Source organism: Arachis ipaensis, chromosome B10 (genome assembly GCF_059453495.1).
Source record: "Arachis ipaensis isolate K30076 ecotype BB chromosome B10, ASM5945349v1, whole genome shotgun sequence".
In the NCBI taxonomy this organism is placed as follows: domain Eukaryota; kingdom Viridiplantae; phylum Streptophyta; class Magnoliopsida; order Fabales; family Fabaceae; genus Arachis; species Arachis ipaensis.
The window spans coordinates 53061224-53085769 of record NC_142435.1 but is presented as its reverse complement, the minus strand read 5'-3'; the positions used below and the strand labels follow the sequence as shown (position 1 = coordinate 53085769).

General features: G+C 38.3%; 1 non-coding gene across 1 annotated transcript; it reads right to left on the bottom strand.

The window, feature by feature from the left end:
* Positions 1–6734: 6734 nt before the first annotated feature.
* LOC148580053 (small nucleolar RNA R71) lies at positions 6735–6842 on the bottom strand. The gene has a single exon (XR_015896995.1). It is a non-coding gene; the product is annotated as a small nucleolar RNA R71 (small nucleolar RNA).
* Positions 6843–24546: the final 17704 nt, after the last annotated feature.

The window sequence follows — 24546 nt, the reverse complement described above, 5'->3', positions numbered from 1 at the left end:
TTAAAGATGTTTTCCAACTCTGATTCGAGACTCTCAGCCATGTTGATCTCTTCTACCAAAGAATCAATAAGGTCAACTTTCATGCAGTCTGTTGATGTGTCTGGATGCTGCATGGCTTTGACAGCGTTCAACTTGAACTCGTCATTGTTGACTCTCAGGGTTATTTCCCCCTGCTGGACGTCGATGAGGGATCGTCCAGTTGCTAGGAAGGGTCTTCCTAGAATGAGAGTAGCACTCTTGTGCTCCTCCATTTCCAGCACAACAAAGTCAGTGGGAAAGGCGAATGGCCCAACTCTGACAATCATGTCCTCAATCACGCCTGATGGGTATTTAGTGGAACCATCAGCAAGTTGGAGACATATCCGGGTTGGTTTAACTTCCTCAGTTAAGCCAAGCTTCCTGATAGTGGATGCAGGTATTAGGTTGATGCTTGCCCCAAGATCGCATAAAGCTGTCTTGGTGCAATCACCTTCTAATATGCATGGAATCAGAAAACTCCCAGGGTCTTTAAGCTTTTCAGGAAAGCTTTTCAGAATGACTGCACTGCATTCTTCAGTGAGGAGAACTCTTTCTATTTCTCTCCACTCCTTTTTATGACTCAAGATCTCTTTAATGAACTTGGCATAAGAAGGTATTTGCTCAAGTGCCTCTGCAAATGGAATCTTTATTTCAAGAGTCCTTAGATAATCTGCAAAGCGAGCAAATTGCTTATCCTGCTCCTCTTTTCGGAGTTTTTGAGGATAAGGTATCTTGGCTTTATATTCCTCAACCTTAGTGGTTAAAGAAGCCTTTTTAGAGGGGTTGTTATCAGCACTTGTGTGTGTCTGATCCCTCACTGGCAATTGAGTACCAGAGTCAGAAGCTGGAGTGACGTTAGACGCCAACTCACTGTCTGTTCCTGGCGCCTGAACGCCAGAAATGTGCCCATTTTGGGCGTTCAACGCTGGATTCTGCAGCATTTGGGCGTTCAACGCCAGATTCTTGCCCATTTCTGGCGTTGAACGCCAATCCTGCCTTGTTTCTGGCGCTGAACGCCAGTTTTGGGCATGGTCTGGGCGTTCAGCGCCAGCCTTCCACCCATTTTCTGGCGTTTTAGTGCCAGAATTATTTTTCCCTGGGCTCTTACTGTCCTCAGGGGAATCTTTGGTGGGTCGCTCATTTCTTGAATTTTTGATGCCTTGAGGTGGGGTATTTAATGTTTTCCCACTTCTTAATTGAACTGCTTGGCATTCTTCTGCTATTTGCTTTGATAGCTGCTGCTTTGTTTGCTTAAACTGTTCGTCCATATGTATATTAGCTATCCTTGTCTCCTGTAACCTGTCTTTGAATTCAGCTAGCTGTTTTGTTAGAAAATCTAATTGCTGATTGAATTCAGCAGCTTGTTTTACAGTACTGAATTCAGCAGTTACTGTTTTAACCTCTTCATTCATGGAAGGGTTGCTGCTTAGGTACAGATGCTGATTCCTGGCAACTGTATCAATGAGCTCTTGAGCCTCTTCAATTGTCTTTCTCATGTGGATAGATCCACCAGCTGAGTAATCTAAAGACATCTGAGCTCCTTCTGCAAGCCCATAGTAGAAGATGTCTAACTGAACCCACTCTGAAAACATTTCAGAGGGGCATTTTCGTAGCATCTCTCTGTATCTCTCCCAGGCATCATAAAGAGATTCATTATCTCCTTGTTTAAAGCCTTGGATGTCCAGCCTTAGCTGTGTCATCCTTTTTGGAGGGAAATATTGATTCAGGAATTTTTCTGTCAGCTGTTTCCATGTCCTTATGCTGGCCTTAGGTTGGTTATTCAACCACCTTTTAGCTTGATCTTTTACAGCAAATGGAAACAGTAATAGTCTGTAGACATCCTGATCTATTTCCTTATCATGTACTGTGTCAGCAATTTATAAAAATTGTGCCAGAAACTCTGTAGGTTCTTCCTGTGGAAGACCGGAATACTGGCAACTTTGCTGCACCATGATAATGAGTTGAGGATTCAACTCAAAGCTACTAACTCCAATGGAGGGTATGCATATGCTACTCCCATATGAAGCAGTAGAGGGGTTAAAATATGACCCCAGAGTCCTCCTGGACTGTTCATTTCCACTTATGTCCATGATGGATCTATGGATATAACTTGGACTGATTTATCTTTTTATTTATTTTATTTTATAAGAAGTAAACACTTAAATAAAATAAAATAACTAAAAAGAATTTGAATTTTGAAATAAAAAATATATATATATATATATTTTTTTCGTAAAAAAAAATTAAAAATTAATTAGTTAAAAAAAAACAGAAATTTTTGAAAAAGAGGGAGGATATTTTCGAAAATTAGAGAGAGAGAGTTAGTTAGATAGTTTTGAAAAAAGTTAAGAAACAAACAAAAAGTTAGTTAGGTAGTTGAAACAAATTTTGAAAAGATAAGAAGTTAGGAAGTTAGAAGAGATATTTTGAAAAGATATTTTTGAATTTAGTGAGGAGAGAGAAAAACAATAAGATAGTACAAGATTTAAAATTTTTAGATCTAATGCTCCTTGTTTTCGAAAAATTTGGAGGGAAAACACCAAGGAACACCAAACTTAAAAATTTTAAGATCAAGACACAAGGAAAACTCAAGAACACTTTGAAGACTCACAAGAACACAAGAACATGAAGAAAGAACACCAAACTTAAAATTTTTAGAAAACCAAGCCAAAATTTTCGAAAACCAAAGGGAAATCAACAAGAAAACACCAAACTTGAAGTTTGGCACACAATTTAATAGAGAAAATATTATTTATGAAAAAGAAGGTTTTGAAAAGAGTATAAAAGATTCTAACCCAATTACCAAGAACACAGATTAACGCTCTAGCCAAATGAGTTATGGGACTTTCGAAAATTTTAAGAAAGATTATTTTTGAAAACACCAAACTTAAAGTTTGGCACAGGATTTAATAGAAAAAATTAATAATTTTTTTTTAAAAGATTTTTAAAAAAATATGATAGCCAATTACCATGAACATAAACACCACGTTCTAACTAATTGAGCTATAAATTTAAAGTGTTTTAACAAGGGATAAATAATAAAAGACTCTAAACCAAAAAGAAAGATTTTTTTCCTAATCTAAGCAACAAAATAATCCTTCAGTTGTTCAAACACGAACAATCCCCGGCAACGGCGCCAAAAACTTGGTGCACAAAATTGTGACTCTCTTACAATTTCGCACATATGACCAGCAAGTGCACTGGGTCGTCCAAGTAATACCTTACGTGAGTAAGGGTCGAATCCCACAGAGATTGTTGGTTTGAAGCAATCTATGGTTATCTTGTAAATCTTAGTCAGGAAATCAATTATGTTTATCAATTGAATTGTGAGTAACCAGTAGAGCATAAATTAAAAGTTACTTGTTGTGCAGTAATGGAGAATATGTTGGAGTTTTGGAGATGCTTTGTCTTCTGAATCTCTGCTTTCCTCTGTCTTCTTGTTCACGCACGCACGTCCCCCTATGGCAAGCTGTGTGTTGGTGGATCACCGTTGTCAATGGCTACCTTCCATCCTTCCAGTGAAAACTACGCTCACGTGCTCTGTCACAGCACGGCTAATCACCGGTTGGTTCTCGATCCGGTTGGAATAGGATTTACTATCCTTTTGCGTCTGTCACTAACGCCCAGCCTTCAGGAGTTTGAAGCTCGTCACAGTCATTCCATCCTTGAATTCTACTCGGAATACCACAGACAAGGTTTAGACTTTCCGAATTCTCATGAATGCTGCCATCAGTTCTAGCTTATACCACGAAGATTCTGATTAAGGAATCTAAGAGATACTCATTCAATCGTATATAGAACGGAGGTGGTTGTCAGGCACGCGTTCATGGTTTGAGGAAGGTGATGAATGTCACGGATCATCACCTCCATCACAGTTAAGCGCGAATGAACATCTTAGATAGGAACAAGCGTGTTTGAATGGAAAACAGAAATACTTGCATTAATTCATCGAGACACAGCAGAGCTCCTCACCCCCAACAATGGGGTTTAGAGACTCATGCCGTCAGAGAATACAAAGTTTAGATCTAAAATGTCATGAGATACAAAATAAGTCTCTAAAAGTTGTTTAAATACTAAACTAGTAGCCTAGGGTTACAAAATATGAGTGGACTATGATGGATGATTCAGATATCCACTTCTGGGGCCCACTTGGTGTGTGCTGGGGCTGAGATTTAAGTGAGTCACGTGCAGAGGCCATTTGTGGAGTTGAACGCCAGTTTTTATGCCAGTTTGGGCGTTCAACTCCAGTTTTTGATCCTTTTCTGGCGCTGGACGCCAGAATTGGGCAGAGAACTGGCGTTGAACGCCAGTTTACGTCATCTATCCTTGTGCAAAGTATGGACTATTATATATTGCTGGAAAGCCCTGGATGTCTACTTTCCAACGCACTTAGAAGCATGCCATTTCGAGTTCTGTAGCTCCAGAAAATTCACTTTGAGTGCAGGGAGGTCAGAATCCAACAACATCAGCAGTCCTTTTTCAGCCTGAATCAAATTTTTGCTCAGCTCCTTCAATTTCAGCCAGAAAAATACCTGAAATTACAGAAAAATACACAACTCATAGTAAAGTCCAGAAATATAAATTTTTCCTAAAAACTACTAGGAATAGACTAAAAACTAACTAAATCATACTCTAAACTATATGAAATTATCCCCAAAAAGCGTATAAAATATCCGCTCATCAACTAACATGGCAAGATTCCTGGAATTCATATTAAAAATTTTGGAATCCTTATTTTTCTTTCTTTCTAAATAATTTTCGAAAATAAAAATCCAAAAAAAAAAATTTAGAAAATCATAAAAATCAAAAATATTTTCTGTTTCTTGTTTGAGTCTTGAGTCATATCATAAGTTTGGTGTCACTTGCATATGCATCTTGCATTTTTTCGAAAATATCATGCATTCATAGTGTTCTTCATGATCTTCAAGTCGTTCTTGGTAAGTCTTCTTGTTTGATCTTGATGATTTTTTTGTTTTGTGTCTTTTCATGTTTATCATATGCATTCTTGAATTCTTAGTGCCTAAGCATTAAAGAATTCTAAGTTTGGTGTCTTGCATGTTTTCTTTGCATTAAAAAAATTTTTCAAAAATATGTTCTTGATGTTCATCATGACATTCAAAGTGTTCTTGGTGTTCATCTTGACATTCATAGCATTCTTGCATGCATTCATTGTTTTGATCTAAAAATTTCATGCATTGCATAATTTTCATGTTTTCATAAAAAATTCAAAAAATCAAAAAAATATCTTTCCCTTTTTCTCTCATCAAATTCGAAAATTTGAGTTGACTTTTTCAAAATTTTTTTAAAATCAAGTTGTTTCTTATGAGTCAAATCAAATTTTCAATTTGAAAATCTTATCTTTCTCAAAATCTTTTTTTTTTTAAATCAAATCTTTTTCAAATTTCTTAGTTATTTTCGAAAATTTCAAAAATATTTTTCAAAAATCTTTTTCTTATTTTTATACCAAATTTTCGAAAATAACATAATCAATTAATGTTTTGATTCAAAAATTTGAAGTTGTTACTTGCTTGTTAAGAAAGATTCAAACTTTAAGTTCTAGAATCATATCTTGTGATTTCTTATGAATCAAGTCATTAATTGTGATTTTAAAAATCAAATCTTTTTCAAAAACTAATTTCTATCATATCTTTTCAAAAATATCTTCTTATCTTATCTTTTTCAAAAATATCTTTTCAAAATATCTTCTCTAACCTCCTAACTTCTTATCTTTTCAAAATTTGTTTCAACTAACTAACTAACTTTTTGTTTGTTTCTTAACTTTTTCAAAACCACCTAACTAATTCTCCCTTTCTAATTTTCGAAAATACCTCCCCCTTTTTCAAAAATTTCTTTTTAATTAACTAATTATTTTTATTTTCTATTTTTGATTTCAAAAATTTTCGAAAAAAAAAATACTAACAATTTTCAAAAACCATTTTCAAAAATCACTAACCCTTTTTCAAAATAATTTTCGAAAATTATTCCTCCCCCATCTCATTCTAATTATTCATTCATATCCTAACATCTCATCTCACATCTCTTCTATTCGTACAGTTGCATTTCTTCCTTTACATCACATTCTTTGTCTCCCCCTTCTCTTCCACTCACAAAGGGATCCCTATACTGTGGTATAAAGGATCTCTATTATTATTATCATTTTTCTGTCCATTCTTCCTTGTCATATGAGCAGGAGCAAGGATAAGAACATTCTTGTGGAAGCAGATCCAGAACCTGAAAGGACTCTGAAGAGAAAATTAAGAGAAGCTAAAATACAACAATCCAGAGATAACCTTTCAGAAATTTTTGAACAGGCAGAGGAGATGGCAGCCGAAAATAATAATAATATAAGGAAGATGCTTGGTGACTTTACTGCACCTAATTCCAATTTACATGGAAGAAGCATCTCCATTCCTGCCATTGGAGCAAACAACTTTGAGCTGAAACCTCAATTAGTTTCTCTGATGCAGCAGAACTGCAAGTTTCATGGACTTCCATCTGAAGATCCTTTTCAGTTCTTAACTGAATTCTTGCAGATATGTGATACTGTTAAGACTAATGGAGTAGATCCTGAAGTCTACAGGCTCATGCTTTTCCCTTTTGCTGTAAGAGACAGAGCTCGATTATGGTTGGATTCTCAACCTAAAGACAGCCTGAACTCTTGGGATAAGCTGGTCACGGCTTTCTTAGCCAAGTACTTTCCTCCTCAAAAGCTGAGCAAGCTTAGAGCTGATGTTCAAACCTTCAGACAGAAAGAAAGTGAATCCCTCTATGAAGCTTGGGAAAGATATAAACAGTTGACCAAAAATTGTCCTTCTGACATGCTTTCAGAATGGACCATCCTGGATATATTCTATGATGGTTTATCTGAGCTATCAAAGATGTCACTGGACACCTCTGCAGGTGGATCCATTCACCTAAAGAAAACGCCTGCAGAAGCTCAAGAACTCATTGATATGGTTGCTAATAACCAGTTCATGTACACTTCTGAAAGGAATCCTGTGAGTAATGGGACGCCTATGAAGAAGGGAGTTCTTGAGGTTGATACTCTGAATGCCATATTGGCTCAGAACAAAATATTGACTCAGCAAGTCAATATGATCTCTCAAAGTCTGCATGGAATGCAAGCTGCATCCAACAGTACTCAAGAGGCATCTTCTGAAGAAGAAGCCTATGATCCTGAGAACCCTGCAATAGCAGAGGTAAATTACTTAGGTGAACCTTATGGAAACACCTATAACTCAACATGGAGAAATCATCCAAATTTCTCATGGAAGGATCAAAAGCCCCAACAAGGCTTTAATAATGGTGGAAGAAACAGGTTTAGCAATAGCAAACCTTTTCCATCATCAACTCAGCAACAGACAGAGAACTCTGAACAAAATGCTTCTAATTTAGCAAATCTAGTCTCTGATCTATCTAAGGCCACTATAAGTTTCATGAATGAAACAAGGTCTTCCATTAGAAATTTGGAAGCACAAGTGGGCCAGCTGAGTAAAAGGATCACTGAAATCCCTCCTAGTACTCTCCCAAGCAATACAGAAGAGAATCCAAAAGGAGAGTGCAAGGCCATTGACATAAGCGCCATGGCCGAACCTGTGAGGAGAGGAGAGGACGTAAATCCCAAGGAGGAAGACCTCCTGGGACGTCCAGTGATCAATAAGGAGCTTCCCTCTGAGGAACCAAAGGACTATGAGGCTCATCTAGAGACCATAGAGATTCCATTGAACCTCCTTATGCCCTTCATGAGCTCTGATGAGTATTCCTCTTCTGAAGAGAATGAGGATGTCACTGAAGAGCAAACTGCCAAGTTTCTTGGTGCAATCATGAAGCTGAACGCCAAATTATTTTGCATTGATGCTTGGGAAGTTGAACCTCCCTTGTTCATCAATGAACTAAGTGATCTGGATCAACTGACATTGCCTCAGAAGAGACAGGATCTTGGAAAGTTCATAATACCCTGTACCATAGGCACCATGATCTTTAAGGCTCTGTGTGACCTTGGTTCAGGAATAAACCTCATGCCCCTCTCTGTAATAGAGAAACTGGGAATCTATGGGGTGCAAGCTGCTAAAATCTCACTAGAGATGGCAGACAGCTCAAGAAGACAGGCTTATGGACAAGTAGAAGATGTATTAGTAAAGGTTGAGGGCCTTTACATACCTACTGATTTCATAGTCCTGGATACTGGAAAGGAAGAGGATGAATCCATCATCCTAGGAAGACCTTTCCTGGCCACAGCAAGAGCTGTGATTGATGTTGACAGAGGTGAAATAGTCCTTCAATGGAATGAGAACTCCCTTGTATTCAAAACTCAAGGATCTCCCTCTACAACCATGGAGAGGAAGCTTGAAAAGCTTCTCTCAAAGCATAGTCAACCAGAGCCCCCACAGTCAAACTCTAAGTTTGGTGTTGGGAGGCCACAACCAAACTCTAAGTTTGGTGTTGGAGAGTCTCAACAAAGCTCTGCACATCTGTGAGGCTCCATGAGAGCCCACTGTTAAGCTATTGATATTAAAGAAGCGCTTGTTGGGAGGCAACCCAATGTTTATCTAATTCTTATTTTTATTGTTTTTCATGTTTTCTTAGGTTCATGATCATGTGGAGTCACAAAATAAACAAAATAATTGAAAACGGAATCAAAAACAGCAGAAGAAAAATCACACCCTGGAGGAGCATCTGTCTGGCGTTCAAACGCCAGAACAGAGCATAGTTCTGGCGCTGAACGCCCAGAATGGGAGCATCCTGGCGCTGAACGCCCAGAACAAGCATGGTTCTGGCGTTCAACGCCAGAAATGGCAGCAAAGGGGCGTTGAACGGCCAGAGTTGTGTGCAATGGCATTTTACATGCCTAAATTGGTGCAGGGATGTAAATGCCTTGACACCTCAGGATCTGTGGACCCCACAGGATCATCTCAGGATCTGTGGACCCCACAGGATCCCCACCTACCTCATCATCTCTCTTTCCATTCATGATCATCCCTTCTGTTTTCCATTTACCACTCACATCCATACACCCACTACCTTCAAAATTCATCAACATCTCTCTCCCACCCAATCCCACCCATATGGCCGAATACACACTCCCATCCATCTCCTCAATATCTTCTTCTTATTCTTCTATTCTTTCTTCTTTTGCTCGAGGGCGAGCAACATTCTAAGTTTGGTGTGGTAAAAGCATAGCTTTTTTGTTTTTTCCATAACCATTGATGGCACCTAAGGCCAGAGAAACCTCTAGAAGGAGGAAAGGGAAGACAAAAGCTTCCACCAAAGGTCTATAGCTCAGTGGTAGAACATTTGACTGCAAATCAAGAGATCCCTGTGATACCTCAAGGGATACAATTTCTTCCACACAATTATTGGAAGCAACTAAGGGTGGAACATCAAGAGCACTCCATCATGCTTCATGAAATAAGAGAAGATCAAAAAGCAATGAGGGAGGAGAAACAAAGACAAGGAAGAGACATAGAAGAGCTCAAGGACATCATTGGTTCCTCAAGAAGGAAACGCCACCATCACTAAGGTGGATTCATTCCTTGTTCTTCTTTCTTCTGTTTTTCGTTTTCTATGTTATGTGCTTATCTATGTTTGTGTCTTCACTACATGATCATTAGTAGTTAGTAACTTTGTTTTAAAGATATGAATGCCCTATGAATCCATCACCTCTCTTAAATAAAAACTGTTTTAATTCAAAAGAACAAGAAGTACATGAGTTTCGAATTTATCCTTGAACTTAGCTTAATTATATTGATGTGGTGACAATGCTTCTTGTTTTCTGAATGTATGCTTGAACAGTGCATATGTCTTTTAAAGTTGTTGTTTAAGAATGTTAAATATGTTGGCTCTTGAAAGAATGATGACTAGGAGACATGTTATTTGATAATCTGAAAAATCATAAAAATGATTCTTGAAGCAAGAAAAAAGCAGCAAAAAAAAAAACAAAGCTTGCAGAAAAAAAAAAGAAAAAAAAATAGGCGAAAAAAAAAATAGAAAGAAAAAGAAAAAGCAAGTAGAAAAAGCCAATAACCCTTAAAACCCAAAAGGCAAGGGCAAATAAAAAGGATCCCAAGGCTTTGAGCATCAGTGGATAGGAGGGCCTAAAGGAATAAAATCCTGGTCTAAGCGGCTAAACCAAGCTGTCCCTAACCATGTGCTTGTGGCGTGTAGGTGTCAAGTGAAAACTTGAGACTGAGCGGTTAAAGTCAAGGTCCAAAGCAAAAAAAGAGTGTGCTTAAGAACCCTGGACACCTCTAATTGGGGACTTTAGCAAAGCTGAGTCACAATCTGAAAAGGTTCACCCAATTATGTGTCTGTGGCATTTATGTATCCGGTGGTAATACTGGAAAACAAAGTGCTTAGGGCCACGGCCAAGACTCATAAAGAAGCTGTGTTCAAGAATCATCATACTGAACTAGGAGAGTCAATAACACTATTCGAAATCTGAAGTTCCTATAGATGCCAATCATTCTGAACCTCAATGGATAAAGTGAGATGCCAAAACTATTCAAGAGGCAAAAAGCTATAAGTCCCGCTCATATGATTGGAGCTCTGTTTCATTGATAGTTTGGAATTTATAGTATATTCTCTTCTTTTTATCCTATTTGATTTTCAGTTGCTTGGGGACAAGCAACAATTTAAGTTTGGTGTTGTGATGAGCGGATAATTTATACGCTTTTTGGCAGTGTTTTTAGTATGTTTTTAGTAGAATCTAGTTACTTTTAGGGATGTTTTCATAAGTTTTTATGTTAAATTCACATTTCTGGACTTTACTATGAGTTTGTGTGTTTTTCTGTGATTTTAGGTATTTTCTGGCTGAAATTGAGGGACTTGAGCTGAAATCAGATTCAGAGGTTGAAAAAGGACTGCTGATGCTGTTGGATTCTGACCTCCCTGCACTCAAAGTGGATTTTCTGGAGCTACAGAACTCGACATTGCGCGCTTCCAATTGCGTTGGAAAGTAGACATCCAGGGCTTTCCAGCAATATATAATAGTCCATACTTTGGCCAAGAATTGACGACGTAAACTGGCGTTCAACGCCAGCTCTCTGCCCAAAACTGGCGTCCAGCGCCAGAAAAGGATCCAAAACCAGAGTTGAACGCCCAAACTGGCACAGAAACTGGCGTTCAACTCCACAAATGGCCTCTGCACGTGCTACACTTAAGCTCAGCCCAAACACACACCAAGTGGGCCCCGGAAGTGGATTTATGCATCAATTACTTACTCATGTAAACCCTAGTGACTAGTTTATTATAAATAGGACCTCTTACTAGTCTTTTTGACAATCTTGGAACGCATTGTTCTTAGACCATGGGGGCTGGCCACACGGCCATGCCTGGACCTTCACTTATGTATTTTCATACGGTAGAGTTTCTACACTCCATAGATTAAGGTGTGGAGCTCTGCTGTTCCTCAAAGATTAATGCAAAGTACTACTGTTTTCTATTCAATTCTTCTTATTTCTCTTCTAAGATATCCATTCGCACCCAAGAACGTGATGAAGGTGATGATTATGTGTGACGCTCATCATCCTTCCCCCTTATGAATGCGTGCCTGACAAACACTTCTGTTCTACATGAATTAAGCTAGAATGAGTATCTCTTAGATCTCCTAACCAGAATCTTCGTGGCATAAGCTAGAATGATGGCGGCATTCAAGAGAATCCGGAAGGTCTAAACCTTGTCTGTGGTATTCTGAGTAGGATTCAATGATTGAATGACTGTGACGAGCTTCAAACTCACAATTGTTGGGCGTTAGTGACAGACGCAAAAGGAGGGTGAATCCTATTCCAGCATGATCGGGAACCGACAGATGAATAGCCGTGCCGTGACAGGGTGCGTGAGCATATTATTCACTGAGAGGAGAGGATGTAGCCACTGACAACGGTGATGCCCTTGCATAAAGCCAGCCATGGAAAGGAGTAAGACTGATTGGATGAAGATAGCAGGAAAGCAGAGGTTCAGAGGAACGAAAAGCATCTCCATTCGCTTATCTGAAATTCCTACCAATGATTTACATAAGTATCTCTATCCCTATTTTATTATATTAAATTCGAAAACACCATTATCACTTTATATCTGCCTGACTGAGATTTACAAGGTGACCATAGCTTGCTTCATACCAACAATCTCCGTGGGATTCGACCCTTACTCACGTAAGGTATTACTTGGATGACCCAGTGCACTTGCTGGTTAGTTGTATCGAAGTTGTGACAATCATGAATTAAGATCAGAGCACCAAGCTTTGGAGCCATTACCAGGATTTGTTCGAGCCTGGAGATCACAATTTCGTGCACCAATATCATAGCTACTTTTTATAAGCATAGCCTTAGGTCCCTCTTTTTTTTTTTGTATACTATAGCTACTGTATATAAGTGTAGCCTTAGGTCCCTCATTATTTTTTTTCTATATATATATATTCTAATAATTTTTTTCTAAAACCTAATATTTAGTAATATAATTATATATATAATCCTATTTTTTTTATTAAATTAGTCAAAAATTATAAAATAAAAATAAATACATAATAATACCATACAATATTCTTTAAATAATAAAAATTATCCTTTAACAAAATATATTTATAATGAACTAAAAATATTAGGATGATCATAAATGAGTATTCATACATCTCACACTAAATTAAACATATCCATATTAAAATATACATTAGACCACTTAGAATTTATTACTAATAAACTATAAAAAACCAAAATATTGTATCTTACATAGGTATCTTCTAATAAAAGTTATTAATCTTCTATCAGAAGAGAAAAAAACAAATTGATGTCAAATAGAGCACCTAACATCTGCGACTGAATTGAACATATATTGAAGTAAATTCTTGGCTTATCCCATTGAGCGCAACTGATTCCGACTGAAATGAAGGGCACAGACCTCATTTTGGATCCTGTTGCATAAAGATTCAACCAATTGATTTCTGTCAAATCCCATATTAACCACTTCCTGAAGAAGCTCTTCGTCAATCTGCAAAACCATGATATTGGTAGATTTTGTATATATGAACTGATTATAATATATCCAGAAATTCAAATGAAAATGCAACAACAAAAGCCAAAGTTTAGGTTCAAAATCAGCAACAATATCAACTCAGCCAGAGCATTCCAAATTTCAAATATTCACAAACAAACTAACAAATCATGAAACAGAAACTATAGATATTCAATTGGAGCACCTAAATCTTTTCAAATGCATGTAAGAACTAGAAAAGGAAAAATTAAGGGGAAAAAAATTAAGCTTTGCCACCAACCTTAATCCTCTCTTGTTCTTCTCACGGGAGACAGTGACAGAATCACCAAGAGCACCAGCTTTGCCACCAACCTTAATCCTCTCTTGAAGGAACTTCTCCTGAACTTTTTTTGGATGCAACCTGATAAAACCAATTAATTAAGGTTAGGATAAAACCATAAAGAATAATTAGGCAAAAATATGATTTATAAATCAAATTAGACATAATAAATAAATTATATGATGATTAAATGTATGCCAAAGACCAACTTTGAAGCATTTCAAAAATGGTAGAATAGAAAGAATCAATGTCAAAGAATCCTATACATATTCTGCCAACAAATAAATATTTATTCATCACTTTTTAAGTTAAGTACTTATGTAAATTTATGTGCCTACAAATATTTATTCACATTCACCCTTATCAGTCACATGAAACTTGTGTCAAATTACAAAATACCATGATCCATATTCTCCCCCATTGCTACTGTACCAAAAAGTGATAGCGACGAATAAAAAGATTGTTATGCAAATCTGTTTTACAATTACACATGATGTGTAGATAGAGCAGTTGGCACTAAGAAAATTAGAGGAGTATAGCAAAATAGGGTGACATTAAAACATGCAAGGTTTTGATAAATTGGACCAAATAAATAAAAAACAGAAGAATCTATTGCCAATATCTGACCTGCGATAATGTCGCGCAGTTTCGATCAGCAGTGGCATTGATTAGCACCTGACATGTTAAGTAAGTGAATAAGTGTGAGTATCAAAATTGTTTAAGGTGGAGTTAATGTCAAAAATAAAAACCAGGCAAATTGATAAACATAAGGACACTATTCTATTCTTTATCAAAGGTAAGATAAAGAACAAATATGTTCCTTTTGCTTCACTCAAATTTTAACTCCAGTTGGCACAGTCTTAGAGAAAGAATAAACTTTGAAATGCTGAATTCAATGATAGGAATATTTAGGAACATGAAGCTCAACTCAAAACACATGGAATTAGTTAACAAATAGAGTGAAAAGGAGATGCCTATCACGGATTTGAACTTGTTCCATCATGGACGCCGTTCTTTGCTGATAAGCTTCTGGAAGTGATTCCAAACTAGCTAACATGCTCTTATCCATCATTCAATTCAATTCAACTCAACCTAGTGTTCTTCATTCACATTAATCATATATGATCTGTTAAACACGACTTTACAATGAAATAATATGTTGAACTGATTATGGCGAGATATATGATCTGGTATTAATCAATGAATCCAAAGTGCATGATCTGTCTACCTTTTTTATTTATTTAAAAGGAAGATAAATGTAGACTTTCAATAGTGAAGGGATCTGAATTAGGTATGAATTTAAACCAACTACAGCATAATAAAAAGACACTACTCATTCATGAGATTTCAAGCTATTAAAATGACACAGATCAATTAATATCCTGGATGGGTAAATAGAATCATGAGAACTTCACCTGATTTCTTAGTATAAGCCATCTGAGGCCAAAATATAGAGCACCAAATGGGACTATCAGAGGAGCAATCACAGAATAGCAGAAAACGATTGTGACGATGAGCATGTCACCAGGAACTCTAGTCCTATAACCAAGATCTCTAGGAGCCCAAGCCTCTTTCACCTCCGCATCAGTCTTGCAAAGATACTTTTTCTTCAAATGGAATAAAATAAGAGGAACTAACCGGGACAGCTCAAGACCATAGCCAACAAAAAAATCTAACAAACAGAATAGAAGTCATTTAATTTGGTTGTACATTAAATCATATGCACAACCCAACTTCATAAGAAGATGATAACTAACAAGATCATGGAAACACCATTTGTAAATCAAGTTTGCATTAATGCACCCTTTAGCATACATAACAAATAGACTTAATCAGCATTGCCAGAAGAATAATAGTAAATAAATAAATGAAACATGAAATATTATCTTACTTGAGAGCCACATAGGTCAAGAAGAAAGTAGCATTGCCTGGAAGGCTTGCAGCTAGCAAAGACACAAGTTACTGTCTGCATTCTCACATCAAAACACATAAAAAATGGCTTTACCACTACCAAACCTCTAATCTTCCAATCCAAGCTCCTCTGTTTTTCTCTGGTATACCTCTTCACAACTCTTTTCCTCGCTCTCTACACCATTCTCTCTCAATCCAAATACTTATTCAGATCTTCCCTTTGGATCCAATTCAGGATCCTCTCTTCTCTTACCCTTCCTCCTATGGAGAGCACAAGTATGCTGTCTCAACCATATGTTCTACATGCACTTCTCCTATTTTCTTTCAGGTGCTCTGCCTCGATTCCTCTATTCTGTGTGATTCTCTCCCAATATAGAAAATGCTGAATTTGTGTTGTTGTGATAAAGCTGACGAATTTTCACTAATGGATTGTGGTTATCGGATTCAGATTACTTGGATGTTGTGAAGGAGATCAAGAATTTGATCAAGGACTCTTAATCAGCTAAGGAGTCGAGTGCTCTGCGCTACATGCTTCTCGGCTACCAGGAAGCTAAAACCATTCATGCAGTAAAACCCCCAATTCTTATCAGTGTCATATCCAGAAGCTACAACCCCTAATTAAAAACCCTAAAATTGGAACCCAAAACCTCCCAAATTTCACAGAACAAACTGAAAATCAATACATACCTTCTCAGGTGAGCGACGATGAGGATGCTGAGCGACGACGAAGATGCTGAGCAGCGAGAGTGAGCACATGCGACGATGATGCTGAGCGGCGACGGTGAGTGCACGAGATGGCAATGCGAGGCGACGGTCAGCGCACGCAACGACGATGGTCCGCGCGGCAGAGCCCTAGCCAGTGTCGTCCTCTCCTTCCTTCCCCTCTCCTCTCTTCTTTTCTTCTTCTTCCTGTTCTCCCCTTTTCTGATTTTTCCCTCTTTTGTGTGTGTGTGAGTGAGGATGAGAGTGTGAGCTTGTGAGTGGTGAGCTGGTGACTGGTGAGTGGCGCAGCCATGTGGTGAGTGGTGACTGGGTGGCGACGGTCAACAGCGACGGTGAGAAGGCGAAGGTGATGAGTGTCGTAGGTGATGTGTGTTGAAGGTGAGAATGGCGAAGGTGAGGATTGTGTGCCTGGTGGATTGGCGAAGGTGAGGGTTCCTCCAATTGAAGGTGCTGTGTGTGTGTGTGCTTTTGGAGAGAATTGAAAGAGGAATAAAAATTTCACTAAGTGTTAGGAATTTAGGATTTGGTCTCATACATTAGGCATCGCTTTTAAAACGCACCCAAAACTTAATGAATAGGCTACTCTCTAAAAGCGTCCCCTTTGATACAAAAAGTGAACCTATAGATATTAACCTACGGCTACGCTTTATTAGTGATTTCTAAAATACCTAAGGCTACACTTTTTAAATGATGCCACAATTGTGTATCCTTTTCTCATATAAAAAGGCAACACAGAGAATAGGCTACGCTTTTCAAATGTAGTTTAAAAAAAGTGTGGTTGAATGGGTATTTTTCTTGTAGTGAATGACTCACTTCTCTGGATATTCCATTCATCATTCTCTTGTTCCAGTACTTGCTTAGGGACAAGCAAGCTTTAAGTTTGGTGTTGTGATGCCAGGGCATCTTGGCCAGTTTCACTGACCTTTTCTTTACTGTTTTTAGGTTAGTTTCATGCATTTCTTTAGGAAATAAGCTAGTTTTGGGTAGATATTCACTTATGCCTTGATTCAAGCATACATTGTGTATTTTACATAATTTCATGAGGATTTTGCATAAGTTTAGTGACAAATATTATGTTGCATTACTCATGACTTGGACTAGAGCTTTGATGCACTTTATTGCTTGATTTAAGGACCAAAAGGAAGCAAGAAAAGGGGAGGTAACTTGCAAGATTGATGAGAAAAGTGATTGCCAATAACACTCTCAAAAAGCCATCAATGCCCACGTTAGAGAGTCACATTAACTAAGTTAACGTGAACTCTAACGTGGAGAAGAGAAGTTGAGCCAACGTTAGTGACACTTAACATTGTCACTAACGTTGGCAATTACTCATAAGTGGCCACGTTAGAAGCCACGTTAACCTAGTTAACATGGCCTCTAACCTAGTTAACGTGGCCTCTAACGTTAAAGGGGGAAGAGAAGCCAACGTTAGTGACACTCAACATTGTCACTAACGTTGGCCTATGGTGCAAAGTACCACGTTAACTCCCACGTTAACTTGGTTAACGTGGGAACTAACGTAAGGGATAAAGAGTTGTCAACAACGTTACTGACACTCAACATTGTCACTAACGTTGAAGCAACCACACAACCCCCAAGAGTCACGTTAACTTCCACGTTAACTTGGTTAACGTGGAAGCTAACGATGAGGAACGAAGGATGAGCCAACGTTAGTGACACTCAACATTGTCACTAACGTTGGGATGGCTAAAGATGGCCACGTTAGAAGCCACGTTAACTAGGTTAACGTGGACTCTAACGTGAGACCTAGGGGCACATTGGAACATTAGTGACAATGTTGAATGTCACTAACGTTCTCGAAGGATGGCAAGGGCCACGTTAGAAGCCACGTTAACCTAGTTAACGTGGGCTTTAACGTGAAGCAAGAAGGGGCACATTGGAACGTTAGTGACAATGTTGAGTGTCACTAACGTTCTCGAAGGTTAACAAGGCAACGTTAAAAGCCACGTTAACCTAGTTAACGTGGGTTTTAACGTGAGGCAAAGGGGTCCATTGGAACGTTAGTGACAATGTTAAATGTCACTAACGTTCTCGAACTTATATTCTCACTAAATATTAACACCCCTAACGTCCTGAACTAAAGTTTCCGCCCACTTCGCACTTTATCTCTGCAAGTAAAGCCAAGCCCAAATAAAGAAAGGAACTGCTTCAAACTCAAGATCCAAAGGCCCAAGACTTGAAGAATCATACTAGAAGCTGAGAAGAGTAGTATATATAGGAGTAGGTTTGAATTGAGAAAGAGTTTTGGAGGCTGGGAAAAAGATAACTACTCTCTGTATTTTACTTTCTTTGCAATTTCTAGTTTTATGATGTATTCTCCATCTTTGTTTTCATTTTCAAGAGCTATGAACAACTAAACCCCTTTCATTGGGTTAGGGAGCTCTGTTGTAATTTGATGGATCAATACTAATTTTCATTATTCTTCTTCTATCTTTCCTCTTGATTTTACTTGAAAGCTTTCGATCTTCATCCAATTGAGTAGTTATCCTGGAAGAGAAGCTACTCAAACTTGGATCTCTTTTGAACCTTGAAAGAGGAATGAAGAGATCAAGCTAGAAATGCTTTCTCATGCTGGACCAAATTGGGTTTGGATGGGTATGTGACTATAACCCTCTCAATACTTGATTTGGGAAATGCATGTGGTATAATCAGTGACCATACTTCATCTCTTCTCATGAGCAATTGACCAAGGAATTGGATATTGATCAAGATTTGAGAGATTGAATTGCAAGAAATTGTAATTCAATCACTTAAGATTGCCAAGGAGATCAATGAGTGCATTGATTGAGGAAGAGATGAAAACGAACTTGATCCGGAGAATTGCTACATCTCCTAAGCCCAATGAACTCCCCATCTCTAATCTTACCCATTCTCTTTAATTTCTGCCATTTACTTTTATGAGCAAATCCCCCATTCCTATTTACAATTCTGTAATTTATTTTCAGTCATTTACTTCCAGTCCTTTAATTCTAGCATTTACTTTTCTGTTATTTACATTCCCGCCATTTTATTTTCTGCAACTCTCAACCCAAATTCTGGATTCGCTCAACTAGAACATTCTTCTAATTAAAGTTTCTTGATCAATCAATCCCTGTGGGATTCGACCTTACTCTATTGTGAGTTTTTACTTGACGACAAATTTGGTACACTTGCCGAAGGGAGAATTGTTGAGAGACAAGTTTTCCATGCATGTGATGCCAGGGCATCTTGGCCAGTTTCACTGACCTTTTCTTTACTGTTTTTAGGTTAGTTTCATGCATTTCTTTAGGAAATAAGCTAGTTTTGGGTAGATATTCACTTATGCCTTGATTCAAGCATACATTTTGCATTTTACATAATTTCTTGAGGATTTTGCATAAGTTTAGTGACAAATATTATGTTGCATTACTCATGACTTGGACTAGAGTTTTGATGCACTTTATTGCTTGATTTCAGGACCAAAAGGAAGCAAGAAAAGGGGAGGTAACTTGCAAGATTGATGAGAAAAGTGATTTCCAATAACACTCTCAAAAAGCCATCAATGCCCACGTTAGAGAGTCACGTTAACTAAGTTAACGTGAACTCTAACATGGAGAAGAGAAGTTGAGCCAACGTTAGTGACACTTAACATTATCACTAACGTTGGCAATTACTCATAAGTGGCCACGTTAGAAGCCATGTTAACCTAGTTAACGTGGCCTCTAACGTTAAAGGGGGAAGAGAAGCCAACATTAGTGACACTCAACATTGTCACTAACGTTGGCCTTTGGTGCAAAGTACCACGTTAACTCCCACGTTAACTTGGTTAACGTGGGAACTAACGTAAGGGATAAAGAGTTGTCGACAACGTTAGTGACACTCAACATTGTCACTAACGTTGAAGCAACCACACAACCCCCAAGAGTCACGTTAACTTCCACGTTAACTTGGTTAACGTGGAAGCTAACGATGAGGAATGAAGGATGAGCCAACGTTAGTGACACTCAACATTGTCACTAACGTTGGGATGGCTAAAGATGGCCACGTTAACTAGGTTAACGTGGACTCTAACGTGAGACCTAGGGGCACATTGGAACGTTAGTGACAATGTTGAATGTCACTAACATTCTCGAAGGATGGCAAGGGCCACGTTAGAAGCCACGTTAACATAGTTAACGTGGGCTTTAACGTGAAGCAAGAAGGGGCACATTGGAACGTTAGTGACAATGTTGAGTGTCACTAACGTTGTCGAATGTTAACAAGGCAACGTTAAAAGCCACGTTAACCTAGTTAACGTGGGTTTTAACGTGAGGCAAAGGGGTGCATTGGAACGTTAGTGACAATGTTAAATGTCACTAACGTTCTCGAACTTATATTCTCACTAAATATTAACACCCCTAACGTCCTGAACTAAAGTTTCCGCCCACTTCGCACTTTATCTCTGCAAGTAAAGCCAAGCCCAAATAAAGAAAGGAACTGCTTCAAACTCAAGATCCAAAGGCCCAAGACTTGAAGAATCATACTAGAAGCTGAGAAGAGTAGTATATATAGGAGTAGGTTTGAATTGAGAAAGAGTTCTGGAGGCTGGGAAAAAGAGAACTACTCTCTGTATTTTACTTTCTTTGCAATTTCTAGTTTTATGATGTATTCTCCATCTTTGTTTTCATTTTCAAGAACTATGAACAACTAAACCCCTTTCATTAGGTTAGGGAGCTCTGTTGTAATTTGATGGATCAATACTAATTTTCATTATTCTTCTTCTATCTTTCCACTTGATTTTACTTGAAAGCTTTCGATCTTCATCCAATTGAGTAGTTATCTTGGAAGAGAAGCTACTCAAACTTGGATCTCTTTTGAACCTTGAAAGAGGAATGAAGTGATCAAGCTAGAAATGCTTTCTCATGCTGGACCAAATTGGGTTTGGATGGGTATCTGACTATAACCCTCTCAATACTTGATTTGGGAAATGCATGTGGTATAATCAGTGACCATACTTCATCTCTTCTCATGAGCAATTGACCAAAGAATTGGCTATTGATCAAGATTTAAGAGACTGAATTGCAAGAAATTGTAATTCAATCACTTAAGATTGCCAAGGAGATCAATGAGTGCATTGATTGAGGAAGAGATGAAAATGAACTTGATCCGGAGAATTGCTACATCTCCTAAGCCCAATGAACTCCCTATCTCTAATCTTACCCATTCTCTTTAATTTCTACCATTTACTTTTATGAGCAAATCCCCCATTTCCATTTACAATTCTGCAATTTATTTTCAGTCATTTACTTCCAGTCCTTTAATTCTAGCATTTACTTTTCTGTTATTTACATTCCCGCCATTTTATTTTCTGCAACTCTCAACCCAAATTCTGGATTCGCTCAACTAGAACATTCTTCTAATTAAAGTTGCTTGATCAATCAATCCCTGTGGGATTCGACCTCACTCTATTGTGAGTTTTTACTTGACGACAAATTCGGTACACTTGCCGAAGGGAGAATTGTTGAGAGACAAGTTTTCCGTGCATCAAAGAGGGAACTCCACCACCTTTTACTCATGGGAGTGCTCATGTTCTCCCTCTTCTTTGTCCCCTTTGTGTTTTTCTTGAGTGCTTGAACTCCCACTTCCCTTGACTTTTCCAATCAACTTTTTCCAGAAGCCAGCATCTTCCATCTTCTTTTTCAATGTGTCCTTCTGCTGTTTCACCTTTCTTTCCTCTTGTTCTGTTAGCTCTTTTTGGACTTCATCATACCTAGGGATTGCAGAGTGCAGATTATGCATATGACCAGACATATAGTTCAACTTGGGTTGAGTGTTTATGTTGAACTCCTTCCTATGTAGTTGCCGTCCTTCATTCAGAATGCTGAATTCATTGAATGCCTTTATCTGAGCTAGCTGTCGTTGGTTGAGATCTTGAAGGCGTTTGTCTTGACGCTCTTGCCTTTCAGTCACTTGATTGATGGCTTGAGTGAGCTGGGAGTAATGTTCCATTTGCTGTTTCTGCCACTCCCCTTGTTGATTCATCCAATTAGAAAGCAGTTCTTCTTGACGATCCATCCTTTGGGCTTGAATGTGTAGTTGTTGTTCTTGTCCCTCCATATAACTTCTTGCTAGCTCCTCAATGGCTCCGTAAATGTGATTCAAGTTGATGTTGGTTAGATCATAGTACTCTTCTTGCTGGTATTCTTCTTGATGAGATTCTTCTCGGTGAGGTCCCTCTTGTGCTGTTCTTTTCCCTATTTGAGGCCTTCTTTGTTGTTGGGCAGATGCCACATAAGTTATTCGCTGTAGCGTGACTGACCTTCCAGGGTTCACCCAACTTGGATTGCTGTCCTCGAAGACTACCTTGGCTTTTATACACAGTCTAAGGATGGTGCTGGGGTACCAAAGTCTAGCACCTGGATCATTCTTCTCGGCTGACTCTTGAATCCCCTCAGCTATAATCTCATGCACATTGATGCCTCCACCCTTTATTAAGCAATGTACCATAGTAGCTCGAGTAGTGTTAACCTCCGAATTATTCACGGCTGGGAGGATAGATCTCCTCACGAGCTCAAACCATCCCTTGGCTTCCGGGATGAGGTCTCCTCTCCTGATGAACCGGGGTCTCCTATCCGAATACCTTTCCCAGTCAGATCCTATAACACACATATCGTTCACAATTTCTTCAAGTTCATCATTGTCCGGGCCATTACTTATTCTTACATGATAACTGGGCTCATCAAAATGTGGCGATTTCAGCTGAAGAGTCCTTGTTATGGCATTGGGGCTAAAGTCCACCTCTGTTCCTCTCACATAACTTTTGAAGGTGGGGGCCTTGGTTTTGTCTTCTCTAACCACATTTGCATAGAACTCTTTGATGAGGTTTGCATTTATCCTTGCTTCTGGGTTCGTGAGCCTTTGCCAGCCTCTTTGTTCAATCTTCTCTCAAATCTGTGGGCACTCATCCTCGTTAAACTGAAATGTTAACTCAGGCAATATCTTTTTGAGTTTTATCTGTTCGAATTCGAGTTCATGGAATGCAGTTTTGAATTTCCCTTCATCGAAAGGGATGCTCTCCACCGGTTCCTTCCTCTTTTGCCTCTTGGAGCTCGATGACGCCATGAGTAGGAGTTGATATGTGAAGGTGGGGAGTGTGTCTTTGATGGGTAAAAAAAGGGAGTTGGGTGCCGAGAGTGGGAAGTGTAACGGATGGAAATTAGAATGTGAAAGGGAGTATAGAATAAGAATCTCTTATATATAGAAATGGTGAGTAGATGAAAGGTGTGGATGGGGTTTAGTATGGGATGGGCACAAGGATCATCAACTTTATGGAGGGGGGTTTGATAAACCCATATTTTATGATATATTTTGTGCTTAATCTGAGTGATTTATTCAATCCTTCACCCACTTATTCATATTAATTGCATGGTTTTACTTTCCCTTCCTTATTATGTGATGTATGTGAAAAACATGTTTCCTATGCTTAAAAATAATTATTTTGATTACCCTTTATTTCCATTCGAAGCCGTGATTCGTGTGTTGGGTAGTTTCAGATCTTCTAAGGCAAGAATGACTTAAAGGATGGAAAGGAAACATACAAAAATGGAAGGAAAGCACAAAACGGAGTTTTTGAAGAAACTGGCATCCACGCGATCGCATGGGCGACACAATCGCATGCCAGCGCGAATCAACAGCGACGCGACCGCATGACTGACGCGATCGCGCGCCACAAGCAGAACACATATGACGCGGCCGCATGACTGAAGCAATCGCGTGACAAGGAAAACTCCGAATGACGCGACCGCGTGACCCACACGGACGCGTGACAGAGGCCACGCGCCAGAAATTGCAGAAAACGCTCCCAGCAGGCATAGACCAGAGTTTATGAAGTGGGGGAATGCATCCAAAAAGAGAGTCTCCAATTAGTTAGTATTCATGATTTAGATTTAGTTTTGAGAGGGAGATTCTCTCCTCTCTCTTTAGGTTTAGGATTTAGATTTAGGATTTTATTCGCTTTCCGGATTATCTCTTTACCAGGTTCAATATTCCTTTTTATTTTGTTCTCAATTTAATTATGAATTCTTCTCTGTTACAGATTACTCATTGAATCAATGTTATTTGAGGTATTTTAGTTTAATATTGCTTTCTTTTATTTATGTTACTTTTATCCCCAATCTGAAGACATTTTTATTCCAGTAGATTTACTTTTCCCCTTTTGGTCTTGGTTAAGAAATCAGTAACTCAGGAGTTATCAAACTCAACATGATTGATAATCGTTATCTTTACTAATTGAATTGAACTTCAATAATCCCAATCTTTCCTTAGGGATTAACTAGGATTTGAGGATCTAACTAATTAGTCACTTGACTTTCCTTTGCTCTAGAAAAGGTTAACTAAGTGGAATTAAGATTCAATTTTCATTATCATTGATAAGGATAACTAGGATAGGACTTCTAATTTCTCATACCTTGCCAAAAGTGTGTTTTACAGTTGTTTATTTAATTTACAGTCTTTTACTTACTTTAATTGCAATTTAAATCACTTGTTCCTCATCTTCAAAATCCCAATTTACAATCTTCATAACCAATAATAAGAATATACTTCCCTGCAGTTCCTTGAGAAGACGACCCGAG